The 15,351-nt window shown below is 39.2% G+C and overlaps 1 long non-coding RNA gene across 1 annotated transcript in view; it reads left to right on the top strand.

The window, feature by feature from the left end:
* The window catches only part of LOC114013703 (uncharacterized), an 81,776-nt gene extending 66,787 nt beyond the window's left edge, over positions 1–14,989 (top strand). The window contains exons 3-4 of the long non-coding RNA XR_008746277.1: positions 9,300–9,426; positions 13,980–14,989. This is a non-coding gene — a long non-coding RNA (uncharacterized LOC114013703). The remainder of the gene's footprint in view (positions 1–9,299; positions 9,427–13,979) is intronic.
* Positions 14,990–15,351: the final 362 nt, after the last annotated feature.

Raw genomic sequence — 15,351 nt, 5'->3', positions numbered from 1 at the left:
ATTTTTGAGATGAAACATGAGCAAGCAAGCTTTGTTCTCCCCTCAGATGAGGGGAGTAAGTTTCAGTGGGTGTACAGGGGCTGTAATGGAAGCAGAGTGAGGTGCTTTGCTTACATGAAAGTGTTCTTCACACAGTCACATGGTCAGAAAGATGAACTTGCTTTGGACTTCAGAAGCACGAAATGCAAGGTGCTGAGCTTTTCTGAAAAATGGACCTGTGGGATGTGACACAGTTCTTCCTGTTCCTAACACAGAGATACCCAGGCCACAGAAGAGGGATTCTGCCTAGTACTAATTAGTTCCCTTGCTAGCCTTCTTGCTAGGACCTGTGAGCATCCTGTGAGCATCCCGTGTACTACAGGTCTGAATTTTCTGTTGTGCTCAGAGACGGCAGCCTGATTCCCCTTTGCTTTGGTGTTCCCTGATTGTCTGATATCTGGCCAAAGTGTTTATATCTGTGCTAGCAAATGGCTGTAAAAAGAATAATTGGAAAGAATTTATCATTGGTTTGCATACATAAATGGTACATTGTTTAGTAAACTATGCTGAAAGGCAAAAGACACAATTGAAACAGATTCAGTTCTTGCTGGATTTCTCCTGGTCAGAGGGATAGAGCAGTCTGTTGCTGTGGTTGCCCTTGATGTCCAGCAGGGTTGAAAAGAGGATGTTGCACCAAACACTGATACAAAACCCAAGTAGTGAGTTTTATTCACTGGGGCTTATTTCATGATCATACCATTCATAAGCAATAAAAATAAGAAAAGTAAATGAATGGATTACAGCAAACGAGTGGAATATAATGCTTGAAAAATTGTATTATTTAGAAGAAAGTAGAAGATGAACTATGGATCTGTTTTCCTTTTTGAATCAAACATCAAAATATTCTCTGAGCCACTAAATTAGGCAAGCAGATTTCTGTTTTGTTTCTTGAGTTTTCATGAGTGGCACAGCTACATGGGCATTGAACCACCTTGGAGACAGACAGTAAAAAAAAGTACTGAAAGACAAATGCCCTTATTCCTGCTGACTTGCAGAAAAATCAGCCAAAAAGAAACTAATTGTTAGAATGTCATGAAGAAAGGTTGCAGTGCTATTTAACCAGTAGGACGTGGTATCCCAAAGAGGGTAAAAATTTTCACAAAACGTATGAGCTTTTTGTTACTGTCCTTTGACTCATTTTTTTCTTTTCAATATATTCAGTTGTTCCGTGAATTCTCAGTGCAGTGCAGTACCCAACAGTACCTTTCAATTAAAACAAATGGCCATACTACCATAGATTGCTCTGCAGCATAACTTAAAGATGCTGACTATTTTTGCAACACGGCATTTGTTTCATGTTGTAAAAAAAAGCGAATGTCTTTCTAATGTGATGTCCTCACATGGGCCACTGAGACTAATCAAATCATATTAAAAAAACAAATTTCTTCTTTTTCTTTTTTACCCTGTACAGCAGTTAACCAACACACATTTCTCATACATTGCATTGAAAAAAGTATCTTGGAAAAATCACTGTGACATTTTTAGGAATATCTTTCATTTTCCTTGGTGGGCTGGTCTTTCATTCTGTCTAGCAGTAAAATAAAACATTTATATTCACACAACAGCCTGCCTTGTGTTTATAGTATTTGGGGGGGGGGGGGGGGGGTGTTTTGTTTCACTAAATGTGAATAGGCTTTAGTGTGACATAGGTAAGAAACAAATCAGGCCAAATACCTCTTTAAAATTAAAGGAAAAGGTTGGATGACTGATGAGAAGAGGATGCTAAGAGCTTAAGACTAGTTGGTGTTGGTGTTGTCAGCGGGTCAGTGTGTTTGGCAGAGACTGGGAGAAATTTCAGACAGTGTGAATTTGATGTGTCCTGTCAGCTTAGTTCACCTTGTACTTCTTTTTTTGCTTTCTGAGGAGTCATTTCACGCTGATCTGTGCCAGCAGCAAACTATATCATGTTCAGGCAAACACACTCCTCAAGAAGTTGGTAGAGAGCAAAGTGCAACCTATTTGTGAGTACTTGCTCAAACCTTTGCCAACAGATGGTGGCTTCCTCAGCATGGGGGGCTTTTCGTCTCTTTGGAGGGTACCATCACAAACAGCTAGATATAATTTGTCCAGCTGTAGGTTTTAATGCGTAAAATGACAAATAATAAGGTCACAACTAGATCAAGTTTTGCTGAATATTGCTCCAGTAGTGTAAAATGTTACTAGTGTCCTGTGGTCTGAGCCCTCCATCCTCCAGTGGACAAGGGCCCTGGCACAGAAATAACAGAAGCGAGCATGTATCAGCCTCTCAGCAACTGCAAATCACAGTCCAACGTATCTGCTTCAACTGCCGTTGCATTAATACGCCAGGGTGTGAGCTGCAGCTTCTAAAGAGCAGGCAGCTTTGCTACAGGAAGATTAATGCCCAGGAGAAGTGGGGAAAGAGAGGGTTCAACCCGTTGATGGTTGCATCTTAAATCTCTGTTGTTCATCTCTTCCTGAGACATTGGTAAAAGGCCAAGAGTAGAATAAGCATGGTGCTGAAATTTAGTTGCACAACTGATGTCCTTTTGTGTTTTCTGGGTTTTTTTTTCTTCCGCCCCCTCATTTATAGGTTTTTGTTGTTTCTGTGCAGGAAAGGCTGATTAACAGTTTTTGGGCTATTGTGACTTCTGCTTGTTTGGTGAATGAATTTAATCCCATAAGAATCTTTTGTTTAGTCTTCATAAATAGCTTGAGGAGTACCGTCTTCTTTAAGGCTGCAGAATACGCTTACCAGGAATAACAGAAAAGGCTGTAACATCTATGCAGAAGGATAATCCCCAGAAATCTGAAAAATGTTTAATAAAGCAACTTTAACAGACCTTTTACAATAGAAAATTTGTGTGTCCGTCGTGCTTTAAGATGGGAATTTAAAGGATAAAGATGAATAAGGTGACAATTGACATTTCTGTTCTCCCACTATCTGTCAGTCCAAGCATTATATCCAGCATATATGTACTACTGAGCAGTTTATATTTTTATACAGTGTCAGATGTTAATGATACAATATGGCTTTACTGAAATATTTCCTTAAATTTCCATCTTACCTGTATGGCAGTACTCAATAAATGTGTGAAGATTTGAAGATCAGTTTTGGAAGTCTTACATTAGCCTTCAGATTTACCAAATAATAGCCTGCTTGAGCAAAATGATAATGCAATGATGCTTTCAGTGACAAATTCACCAAAGACAGGGTATTTTTTTTTTTTCATTTTGCAAATACCACATGTTGATCTTTGCTCATGGATATTGTCATAATGACAAAGTTTGTGAAAATGGTGCTTCTGAAACACTGCCAAGCTTTGTGACTGCAAAGCTTCAGGGCCGTATTTTCTGCTTTGTGTGAACTCAGAAACCTCAATGGAAAAATCAGTGGATCCCTCACATGTAATCATGGAAAGATTCCGCCATAGGAGTATGTTCAGATGGGATTTTTCAAGGAGCCTAAAGGAATTAAGTGCCTTGTTTATATATCTGTGTAAAATTGCATTGTCAATCAGTACTTTCATCCCACAGCTGTTAGAAAAGATAGCAAAGCTCCCCTTTGATGTATAGATGCCCTGTAACTTAAATCACAGTTTGGGGGAACACATGTCAGTCAAGCATGGCTGATCAAATTACTGAGCACACTAGCTCCATATGCATATGGCCTTTTTTAAAGTTGTTATTAGGCAAGCAAAAATTAAAGCCTCTCCTTTTTTATCTCATTTGCAGCATGAAAGTGAAAGGTGAAGGCTCTAAGAGAGAGCTTCACTTGGAGCTCAGCAGCCCTTGGATTTGGCACAGGATGCTTTTTCACTCTGCTAATATTTTTTAATAGAATACAAGTCAGTAATACCTTGCGTATGCTGGATTAGTAAAGCAGGCCTGCACAGCCTTGCCAAAACAATCTCTTCTATGCGATTCTCTTGTTTCACTCCCTTCTCTGTTTGCTCTGATGTTGCCAAGACAGAAATGCTGACAATGATGGGGAATAGGAAAGGGGAGGTGGAAAAGGAGATAGGAGGTTACAAAAACCCCAAAAAACATTGATCCTGAGAAGCTGATACAGTACAGAGAGATATTTAGTCAGATTATTTAAGCCACCTTGTAAAGCTCCACTTAAAATGCCCTGTTCCTCTTTACATTAATCTTCTTTGATGTTTTGCTGATGTTCTGTCTCTTTGCTGTCCTGTTCCTCTGTTCTTCTCCTCCCCCTAATCATTTCATTACTGACTGGTTGTCTGAAGATCTTGCAAGATAGTAGGTGTGGGTAAGACTAGCACTGACAAGCGTGTTAGCTGGCCTTTTCATTTTTGCTTCTGAGTGCATGTAGATTAGCTGTCACTCTTCCTGGTATTTATACCTCTGGCACTGATGAAGATACTAGGTTTACTGCTTGAAAGCCTTTCCATTTAGGGAAGACTTTTTTTTTAACACTGTAACAATGCTGGTTTTCTGCTAATAAAATAAGAAGCCAACAAGAGCCTCAGTAATTACAGTACAAGCAATAATCCAAAGATAATTTATATTACTGTGTCCTCCCACTTTTATGCTGCTAGATAGCCGAATTATTTGACTCTTGTGGTAATCCATATGAGCCAGAAGGCATTTTCCACTAAGCTCTACAGTGCGTATTTTTTTTGCATTTGGACAGCTCCGGGAAGGAGGCAGGATTCTGGGGCCCCTACAAACTATCTGAATTGCCTTTATTTACACAGGCAAGCTTCTCATGTGAAATGGGTCTTGTTGCACAGCTACAGCTCAATATATGAGTTACACAGCCCAGCCCATTCTGTAAATGCTCAGGACTATCTGAATGCATTATGTCAATTTTGGGTTTATCTCACCCAATTTTTAGTGTCTAGTCTAAGCTGTTTAAATTCTCTCCAAATTAATATTTTTTGCTTTCTGTGCATTGCAGCCACACAGTGCAGTATGACACAATATGTGTATGTTTACAAGTAGGTGGTTATCTCGGCTTGTATCTATCTATATATAGGCATTCGCAGATTATTGGTGAATTTCAGAATAAAGTTTTCTGTATTTTAATATTTGATCATGTTTAATGTGCAGCTAACAAGGTTTATTTTTGAAGGGACTTTTATAGTTTGGGATTTTTCCATGCATCAGCAAAATGAAACAGGTTAAATCTCTCCACTGAAATGAGATAGGAGGATATATCAAATTGTTTAATCAATTGTCTAGTTTTAAGTGCAGAAGCAGTCTTGTGTTTTGCTTATGTCATTAAAAAAAAAAAAAAGGAGTACTGAAGGACTTACCTGGCTTACAGCAGTAAGTGTACATATTTTTATTTCACAGAATCACTGAATCATTGAGGTTGGAAGAAACATCTTTGGATCATCCAGTTCAGCCATCCTGCTCAAGCAGGCTCAGCTAGAGCAGGTTGCCCCAGACCCTGTCCGGTTGGGTTTTGAATACCTCCGCAGTCTGAGACCCCGAAACCTCTCTAGGCAATTAGTTCCAGTGTTTTTAGCAATTGTCATTGCTATCAATTGTTAAATAATGTAGTACAACATATGTTAATAGTGAAACTAAACTCTAACATTTTTTTTCTAAGTGTAAGAAATAATATCTTCAAATGCATGCAAGATCGCTTGATGGAAACTAGACATAAAAAACCTGCATATCTGAATGTCATCTTGCTCTCAGAAAAGGCATTAGAAAGTATGTATAGAAGTGCAGATCATGGTTTTCTTTTGCATTGTCTACATTTCCCGTAGGTTTGGGGCTGGGGCTTTGCTCCTGGCTGGTAGACATGTTTTTTTTATGTGTGTGAAGGCTTGTCTTTCCCCCTAGTATTTCAGTTGGGTTTTCACATATTGTAGTTCTTTCACTATGTGAATAAACAATTTACACGGATGTCCTTATTGATGTGTGCATTTGATGGTAAGCAGTTTTATGCATCCTTCAACTCCTATAGACATTTGGATGTTTGGGAGCATTGTATGGATTTGTAACATCCCCTAGAAGGTGTAGGCCCATGAACTGTTTCCACAAATATTTTTCTATGAGAGATATATAGGCTATATTATTCTTGTGACAATTGAGAACATTTAATTTAAAATAATTTAATTGATAATTTTAGGTTATTCTTTGTCTCTGTATGTGAAAATGACAAGGTGGAAACTGGTAACAAAAATATACATGGAATTTTGCAGGATACCAAGTGTCTTTTGTGAGACATGAAAAATAAGCACATGCATACTGAAGAGAAACATGCTAAAACCAAAGAATGAAGTATTCATTTGGGCAGTAAACATTATAAGTACATATGGTAAAATCTTTTGTAAAATAAGAAAATTAATAACAGCATTATGCCTATAAAACTGGATTGCAACAGTCAGCTGGGTTATGCAACAAGAAGAAAGAATGAACAGAAAATGTGAAGAGTTGCTAAGATAAACGAAACCAGAAGTGTCTTAGAAACCAGGGAACGTTCTTTCTTTCAAGAGTGCACAAAGGTGACCAAGCATTTGTTTCAAAAGCAGGCACTTCATCTTGTTCAGACTAGTTCCTTCAGGATTACACAGGTGATCCAAGAAGATGTGGACAGCTAGAGGGTAACCTTGGAGGGAATTCATGGCCCTGCGCCAGCCATTAGGCAGGCAATCTCAAGTCCAAGGGCACTAGTGCACCTATACACTAGTCCGTGGATGTACAAACTGACTTTTTCAGTGGAAGCAGGAATAAACAGCCCCTGCATGCAGCTAAACAGTACTTCTGAAGGCTTGATCTGAGGCTTTGAAATGTTAGACAGAAACTACCGAGACTGTGGCTTGGGCTTGGTAGCAGAAATGGCAGCTGCAGGGTGTAGAAGAAGCCATTCTGGGGATCTGTGAGCGTGACCCTGAAAAAAAAGGAAGAGGGAGGACTTCTTGGGCACAGGGTTTGTTGTAACAGAACACTTGATCAGAAGAAAAACTGCTTGGTTTTCTTCTTTTCTCTCTGCTGCATTCAGGGAAACAGAATTTGTTGCCTTTTTTTTTTTTTTTTTTTTTGTCCCTTTGTGTATGTATGTGTAAGCAGCATTACACTTAACCAAAATCCTTATAATCTGTTTCTTACTTTAGAAGAAACATTATAAGGGCCTCGGTTTTGGGTAATGTTCAAGCCAGGAAACCAACAATGCAATGACAATAATTCTGCCACCACTGCACATCTGTGAAAATCTCTGCTATGGTCGATCTGAATAGCCTACATTGAATGACATGAGACTTCTATTGCAGAAAATGAAACCGATCCTTTCTTCTAGGAGCCAGTCTCTGAGGAACAGTAAGGTCTATACAATAGCTAATACCCAGGGGCTGCATTTGGAAAACTTTATTCCATTTGAAAAGCATTATTTTACAAATAATCTCACTGAATTTAGAGAAATATGCTGCCCAGTGAGTGTATATCAGCTAGCCTTTGGTCCAAAGTAGAAAACTTTTAAGGAGCCAATGTTTGTTTGTAACTCTAAGTGCCTTAAAGATATTCTTTAATCTTGCTGAATAATTGTAGATCTGTGCTGTGTATTGTGCTCAACTTTGAAAGGAATACACAGATAACAGAGTGCATCAGAGGAAAATACTCGGAGGTATGTGCTTGTTAAATAGCAGCTTGTGGCCCTGCAGATTGGTGTTGCTCAGGAAGGTATGCTTTTTCCACCCTGTGGACCTCGGCATGAAATGATGTGATAAAGTAACTGGCAAACTGGCAAAAGATGGCAAAAGACTGCTTTAAATCCTGCCAGGGTAACCATTGGTGACTGGCCTATTTGGGTGTTGTGACTGCTTGGGAAAACGGAAGCATTTTTTTTTGTTTGTTTGTTTGGAAACAGGAGCTAAAACAGAGAAATACCCACCAATAGATGTGCTGATCCAATAGGGCTGGACTGAGGACAGTCTGAAAAGACAGCATATATTTGTATAGAGTAGAACTGGTGCCTTGAAGGGCAGGTAGAGAAAATGAATAGCTCAAGGACAGTGCTTGTAAGCTGGGAGAACTTTTGTCATGTTCCTCTGGGGTAGCTGAGGACTCAAATTCAGTAGTTTTGTTCCTGCCAGACCATTGTAACTGGGAGCCAAATCAATGCTCCTTTGTTTAAGAACAGTTCTGGGAATGCTTGATCAATATTCACTTCCCCTTTTGCCTCTTTACACGGCTAAGTGATTTGTACCTTTGTTGTGGTGTATAGCATTTGTTACTTACAGATCTCATTGTGCAGTGTTTATCACCTGAGAAGTCCAGGACTTAGAAGAACACTTTATTTGATCTACAAGGGACTGTCAACCAAAGGACGTATTTTTCTTCAGAGTAATATCTAAGGTCTCATTTTATAAAACAACCATGTTGAATTACACAGAAAAAAGGTGGCTGATTTACCATTAAGAATTTAATCACAGTTGAAATATTTTTTTTCCCGGAATGCAAATGAGATGGAAAGGACCAATCCCTCTCTTATGGGTGACAGTACAACAAACCCATCACCTGTATTCATGTCTATTGTCAGGTCTTTTAGGTAGCCTTCAGCCCTCAACAATGATATGCCACTGCCTGTAATCGCTTTGGGAGAAAGCAATAGGAACATATAAATAATTGTTCAAAATCACAGGGAATTGTGACAGCTGCTCTCTAGCTACCCAAGTGCCAAGTGTCACAAAACAAAGAGGATTCACTCCAGCTTTCTCCATTCAAAAGTATGGAGCAATTTCAGCTTTCCAAAGCCCGCAGGGTTTAGCAAGGAAAAGGTCTTGCAAGTCAAGTATGTGTCAGCTAACAAATCCCTGCACAATCGACAGAGCCAAGAACTTTTCCTATTGTCTTACCTTTGATGCTTTGCACACTGTGATAACACCTCTCCCCCTTTCTCCTAGAAGTATCCGATATGTTACTGAGACTTTAGCCTCATAAAGGGATAATAGTACTCTTGAGGTAGTTACCAGTCATGGGGCTACATGCATTGCCTGAGTAGACCTTGCGTCACATGCCCAGTGAAAGGGTGGCCAGTCTGTTCTCCCTCCAAAATTTCTTGGTTAGGGAACAGCCAGTAATTCAGTCATGCTCTCATTCAACGAGTGAATTCAGTGAGAATACTCAGTTCCTGTTAGTAACACCCATTCTTTTTTCCGCCACATGTCAAAGAAAAGGTAATCTCGAGCTCCCGCACCTTGTTGGATGTCCCTGAAAAAAAGACTCTCGAAAGTCAAAAGTCGTCTCTGTATATTTCCATCTGGAATGTATATTGTTTATGTGTTTGTCTTTGTATAATTTGTTCCACTTAATATACATTCTTCCAGCACATAATGCACCATCTAATTAACTCCAGAGAGCAGAGCAGTCATTTTCCCATCAAAATTCGCTCATGAACTTTTGGAGCTGTTTCTTCATAGTAGCTGAGGTCCCCTGCCAGCAATTCCAAACAAGGTAAGCCTAAGCAGAAGTCTTGATCCAGTTCATCTTCTTAAAGTAAGCTTTGCTGCAACGGGATGCTTTGGTTCAGAGAATCTGACTGTCACACTACCTGTGCTTCTCAAATAAATGCTGGGGGGGGGGGGGGGGGAGGGGGGCGGCAGGGGGGGAGTATCATGCAGTGAAAAGGGCATCATGCAGTGAAAACTGCTTTTGAAATTTCACAATTCCCAAGATTTTGAGGCATGGAGTTACTCATTCAGAACAGTCATTCTGTCCACCTAGATAGTAATTTAGGAATGTGAAACGATCCCACTCTAAATGTAAGCCAGTGGCAAGGATTTGGATTCAGGTATTCTTATAATAAGCTTAATCTGGAACACAGAGGCCACAAGAAATTCTTGTGGCAGGAGCAATTCTGTGTTGAAATCCTTCCCAGCAGACTTCTTTGCCTGTGTGACTTGCCTATTGATGCTCTCAATATGTTTGCTTGATACATGGCATTTCTTATAAATTGTTATTTTTTAAGATTGTATTTCTGTCTAAAGTTAGTATCACTTCTGGAAGAGAGTGGTTTAGTTATGCACCAGAAGATAATCACTGAAAATCTTTGAAAGGCAGGTTCTTTGCTAAAATGGAATAATGCAATGCTTTTCCATAACTCTTCACATGCCACTTAAAACCTGCCTTTTGAAGTAGCCCAGCTGCGGTCTGTTCTCTAGCCAGTGTGACTACAGGCATTTCCTCTTACAGTTTTCAGAAAGTGTTGTCATAGGCAATTTTATTTTATACAAAATAAGGCCAGACATTATTCTTATTGTTGTGAATCAAAAATATTTCCCATAGCAAATTACTGACAAATTCCAGAGAATTATTTTCTTTCTCCCAAGAGTAATTATTTCATTCAAATAAGTAGTGAGTATTCTGAAATTTCAGGGGTTTTTTTGCATTATCATTGGTGGTTTTCAAAGACAGATGAATTAGGCCTCTGTCTCTGATTTTCACTGACTTGATGTTTCCAGTGAATAGGCTCCAGAGTCTCCTCTAAGTCTTTGAAAATCTTCCACATGATTCTTTTCATTCTTTGTGCATCCATTTCCCTGCACTGCTACTTTTCAAACCTCTATAGAAACACTCATGTGAACCTGGAGGAAATATGTGCTCTATAGTCAACTCCTAATTGCCCTACTGGGCCCATCTCATTAAATGTAATGTCTCATTATCCATCTATATCTTAGCCTTCAAACATAAAATGTGACCTTGGGCTGTGAACCTGCTACTAACTCTACAAGATCAGATTTCACTACAGCTTGCACAAGAGATCTTCAAGGGGAAACTAAGGTATCTGAAAAAGGCTTAAAATGATTGAGTGGGTGACCTCAGTGAGCCACAGGATCAAAGCACCTGACATGTACTATCTCACCATTTTGTGAAACAAATAGCTGCATTTTATACCTGTTCCGACCATTAAAAACTTGATGACATTTTTCCCAAGAATGAATGAACAAAGAACCTAAGCTTTATCCTTACACATCAAAGCACTCAGACTCACGTGCAATTAACCTGCTTGTCATTCTTCCCCTTCAGTATAAGGAAGGCAAGTGACTGAGTCTCGTAATTGCTATGATCTTGGTAATCATAAATCAGTGAAAATTAAGAAGCATCTTTTGGTGGAACAAAGTTCCTCCACAGGATAAACAGTAACCCCAAAAGCCTTTGTGGACAGCAGCAGAAACCATTTCTCATTGTGTATGGTCATATAAAATGCTCACTACATGTAGTTGTACACGTAAAATACTTTTCATTAAATGGTGTTCTAATAAGTCTGTATTTGGCTTCTACAGATTTAAAATATGTAAAAGTATGACTTAGGAAAAAGTCTGACTGTTTTTATCAAATACCTACTAATAAATAGTAAATCCCTCCTCCAAGGGACATATTAAAGACAATACTGTCCCTTTACACAAGTGCCAAGACTAATAGAGCTAGAAAAATGCCACCATTGTGACTAAGATTTCTATTCAAGAAAATAATTCTAAACATCTGAGATACTACCATATGAAAAATCATACGTTGGTAATCTAGGCTAATGACACAAGTATTAAGAACAGTATATATTTCTATATATAAATGCATACACACAGACACACATACGTACACACACATAGATAAACACAACAGCTGTCAAAATGAGAACAAAATGAAGCTGTCAAATATAAAATTGATGAGTAGACACATGGAATTGGAGAAAAAAAAATAAAAAACCTGACTTGTTATGGTTGAATAATGATTGAATATAATATATTCAAACCTGAAACCTTCTCCTGTTGAATCAATTAGCCAAAACACTGTTAAACCACAAACACACCAGTCATTAAAAATAGTGTTCCAGGAAAGAAATACTTCCCTTGCCTCTCAGCATAGCATGTAGTAACGTCAGAGGACAAAAGGATGGTAGATGAAGTCTTACAGTAGATGATTCATTAATTCCACATGTTGTACTTTCAAAGCTGGAGACTCATATTCATACAGAAGAGAGTTGTGTGAAGCAGGACTAGTTCAACAGGATTTGGCCATGCATTTCCCATGGACTACTTCTTCCTCTATGGTGGCTAGGTCAGGCACTTGTAGAAATTCTCAGTGCTTTATTACACACTGTTATCTTCATGGATGACATGGCAAAACTGATTTTTTCTGCCCTTTAGATCTTCTTTTAGTTACCTGTAAAGGTAAGAACTCGCTTTGTCAAAAATCATGTATTATAGAGACAACTACAAAATGTGTTAGTAAAGAGGTGGTGGGAGGGGTCTGCTTGAAAAGTGAATGAAGCATTCTCTACAGTGAATACTTTACAGCAGGCTTCTTGAACTCAGCAAAGTAGGAGATGTTTCCAAAATAGTATGTAGAGCTTAACAGATACAATTGGTCCAATTCAGATGTGACATAAATGGGAGCGGACAGAGGGAGTAAGCAACACTCTCTTGTGTTCGTGCTGGAGTCTAAGGTGGTATCACTTGCATAGCAAAATGGTTGAAGAACAGGGCTGAAACAGGAAAGCTGGCTTGCAAAAAGAGAAATACAGAGCATAGTGCAGGACTTTTACTGTTTTTGGAAGACAGACAGATGGGAAAGAAAATATGCACTATGTAGGCCAAAGGATGAGCCTTGAAATGTTTGGCTGTTCAATGAGTATCTCTATAGGTTCTGCCAACTTTGGCTGGGTGTGAACAGTGATCTTATTCAATGGCATTGTCTCATGGACCAAGTCTGGCTCATGGGCTAACACCTGAAGAAGCCTAGCCCAAGGACATAAAAATGTGCCTGTGTGCTACCTATGTGGAGAAGCCTGTGGTGCCAGTCAGTGCTGCAGATAGTTGCAACCTACTTACTGAAATAGTCTTCCACTTTCACTGAGGAAGAAAGCCAGGTTTGCTCTACTGTTATCTGAGAGCTGAGATCTACAACTGTTTCCAAATTTATTTATGCACATCACAGGTCTGAAGTTGTACCCCCTGCTAAGTTAGGAACTTAAAAACTATCTAGATGTGAAAAGAAAAAAATTCGGAATGGTTCTTCAAAGATAGGAAAGATATTTGATCAAGTATTTAATTAATGTTATGCAATTAATTCTGTCTGGAAGAATGAAAAATCAAAAGTAAATGTTGCAGACGAGCATGCAAGCCTCAGAAAAATATGTCCCCTGTAAATGGGAGGCATATAAATACGCCAAATAGGCAAATCATGGTTTCAAGTTCTGTAAATCTTTTTCCTCGATGTATCGCTTACCATATAGTCTTCTGTATGTTAATGGTAGCATTCCCATTAGCAAATGTAAAGCAAATTATTCATACTTTAAGTCCTTAAAACCTAAAGTATTTCTTGTGCAATTAAAAGAGCCAATTGAAGAAGTGTTATGTAGAGAGCTTGTTCTTAATCTCAGCTGCATAGCATTCATTATCATGCTTCAAAAATGCATGGAGAGATCTTTCATTTGGTGCAGTATTGCTTCTGACAGCACAAATTAAATCTACCTACAGTAGATGTTGCCTGTTACTGGATGGAAACGTTTAATAGGTCTAGTATGTGCTGCTCCAACAGACAGTGAAAAAAATAAACGATTGCAATCAAAAGACAAAACAAATATATTACAATAATGTTAATTATCTGCATAGTTATCAGTAATCCATGGAGGATATAAAAATAAGTTTTAATGCATATACAGCTGTACAAGTGTCTATGCATTTTGAAATTAATATAAATGCCTGTGTATTTAATCAATAACACATCTCACATCAAAACTGTCCAACTACATTTCTCCCAATATATTTGTAGCATCAGAAGTCACATTACTAAATAGTACAATGTGTTAATTTCAGTACAAAAAACATTTATGGAAACGTTTGTGAAAAACATTTACTGTATAGTTACTTATAAATCACTTCAGCATTTAGATCAAAAGAGCACTGCAGGATGTCCTTGATTCGCCCTGCCTTATGTATCAGAGGTATGGGCTGGGCTGAGCCATGTGTTCTGTAGCATTCCAAATCAGTGTTTCTACTTTTTTGCAGCTATGGGATGCTATGTGGCAAAATCTAGTTCTTTCTCCTGCATCTGTGAAGAGCCTTGGAGAAGCAGCAGCCAGTGAAGCACTTGTCCTCTTGTTGTTGTGGTTCAGAAGTGCTAGCAGAGCAGCTGATGAGCCCTCCTGGAGCTATTCAGAAAGCACATACTTGCACCAAAGTATGAGGCAGAGAATATTGTTGCCTTTTTTATATGAGTAGTTAAAGACAGTATATGGAGTAATGAGTCTCAAACAAAAAAATAAAATGGTAGCACTAGAACTTAGAGACGGATTCCCAGGCCATACTTTTTAAACTGTCCTTGATATAGTGAATGAATTTAAGCAAAGGGTCTGGGGGAACAGGTACCAAATACTATTAGACTGCGCAGTGACTGCTGGCCTCTTTTGTACTGTATATGAAAGTCATCCAGAGTCTGGCAAAAAAAGAAAGAGGAATCTCGCTTTCAAGCTTGATGATGAATGGGCAACCAGACTGCCTACTTGTGGATAAAAATGATGGTTTGTTTTCAGATGAAGGTTTTGGTGTGGTTTCTATATGAAATTCTTCCTCTCTAAGAAAGCTAAGAAGTTCTTTTCTCAGCGTGACTGGCATTAACAGTCCAAGACAAAGCCTGCACGGTAGTTATTCCTTGCTAGAACTCTTCAGAAATTGTAATTTCCATTTCCCCAAAAACTATGACTCCAATATTTTCCTTTCCAAAACAGAAACTAAGTGACACTTTGTCACTTTGTCTCTGAAAAAAAGCTGCTGGGAGAAAAAGACTGTAGAGATATTAATATAAATAAATATTTAATCTTTTTCTGCTCATAACTAGCTCTGGTCTTAGTATGTTTTCGTGGTTAAACCCCAGCTGGTAACTGAGCCCCACACTGCTCTCCCTCCCTCCCTCTGCCAGTGGGGTGGGGGAGAGAATTGGAAGAGCAAAAGTGAGAAAACTCAAGGGCTGAGATACAGATGGTTTAATAGGTAAAGCAAAACAAGGAATTCATTCACCACTTCCCATGGGCAGGCAGGTGTTCAGCCATCCCCAGGAAAGCCGGGCTCCATCACACCTAACAGTGACTTGGGAAGACAAACACCATCACTCCAAATGTGTGTCGTGTCCCCCCCACCCCCTTCCTTCTTCCCCCAGCTTCATATGCCAAGCGTGACACCATGTGGTACGGGATATCCCTTTGGTCAGCTGGGGTCAGCTGTCCCGGCTGTGTCCCCCCCAGCTTCTCGTGCCCCCCAGCCTGCTCGCTGGTGGGTGGGTGAGGAGCAGGAAAGGCCTTGGCTCTGTGTGAGCTGCTCAGCAGTAACTAAAACATCCCTGAACGATCAACACTGTTTCCAGCACAGATCCTAAAACACAGCC

This window comes from Falco peregrinus, chromosome 3 (genome assembly GCF_023634155.1).
Source record: "Falco peregrinus isolate bFalPer1 chromosome 3, bFalPer1.pri, whole genome shotgun sequence".
In the NCBI taxonomy this organism is placed as follows: Eukaryota; Metazoa; Chordata; class Aves; order Falconiformes; family Falconidae; genus Falco; species Falco peregrinus.
The sequence above is the reverse complement of the archived record's forward strand: the minus strand, read 5'-3'. Positions and strand labels throughout refer to the sequence as shown.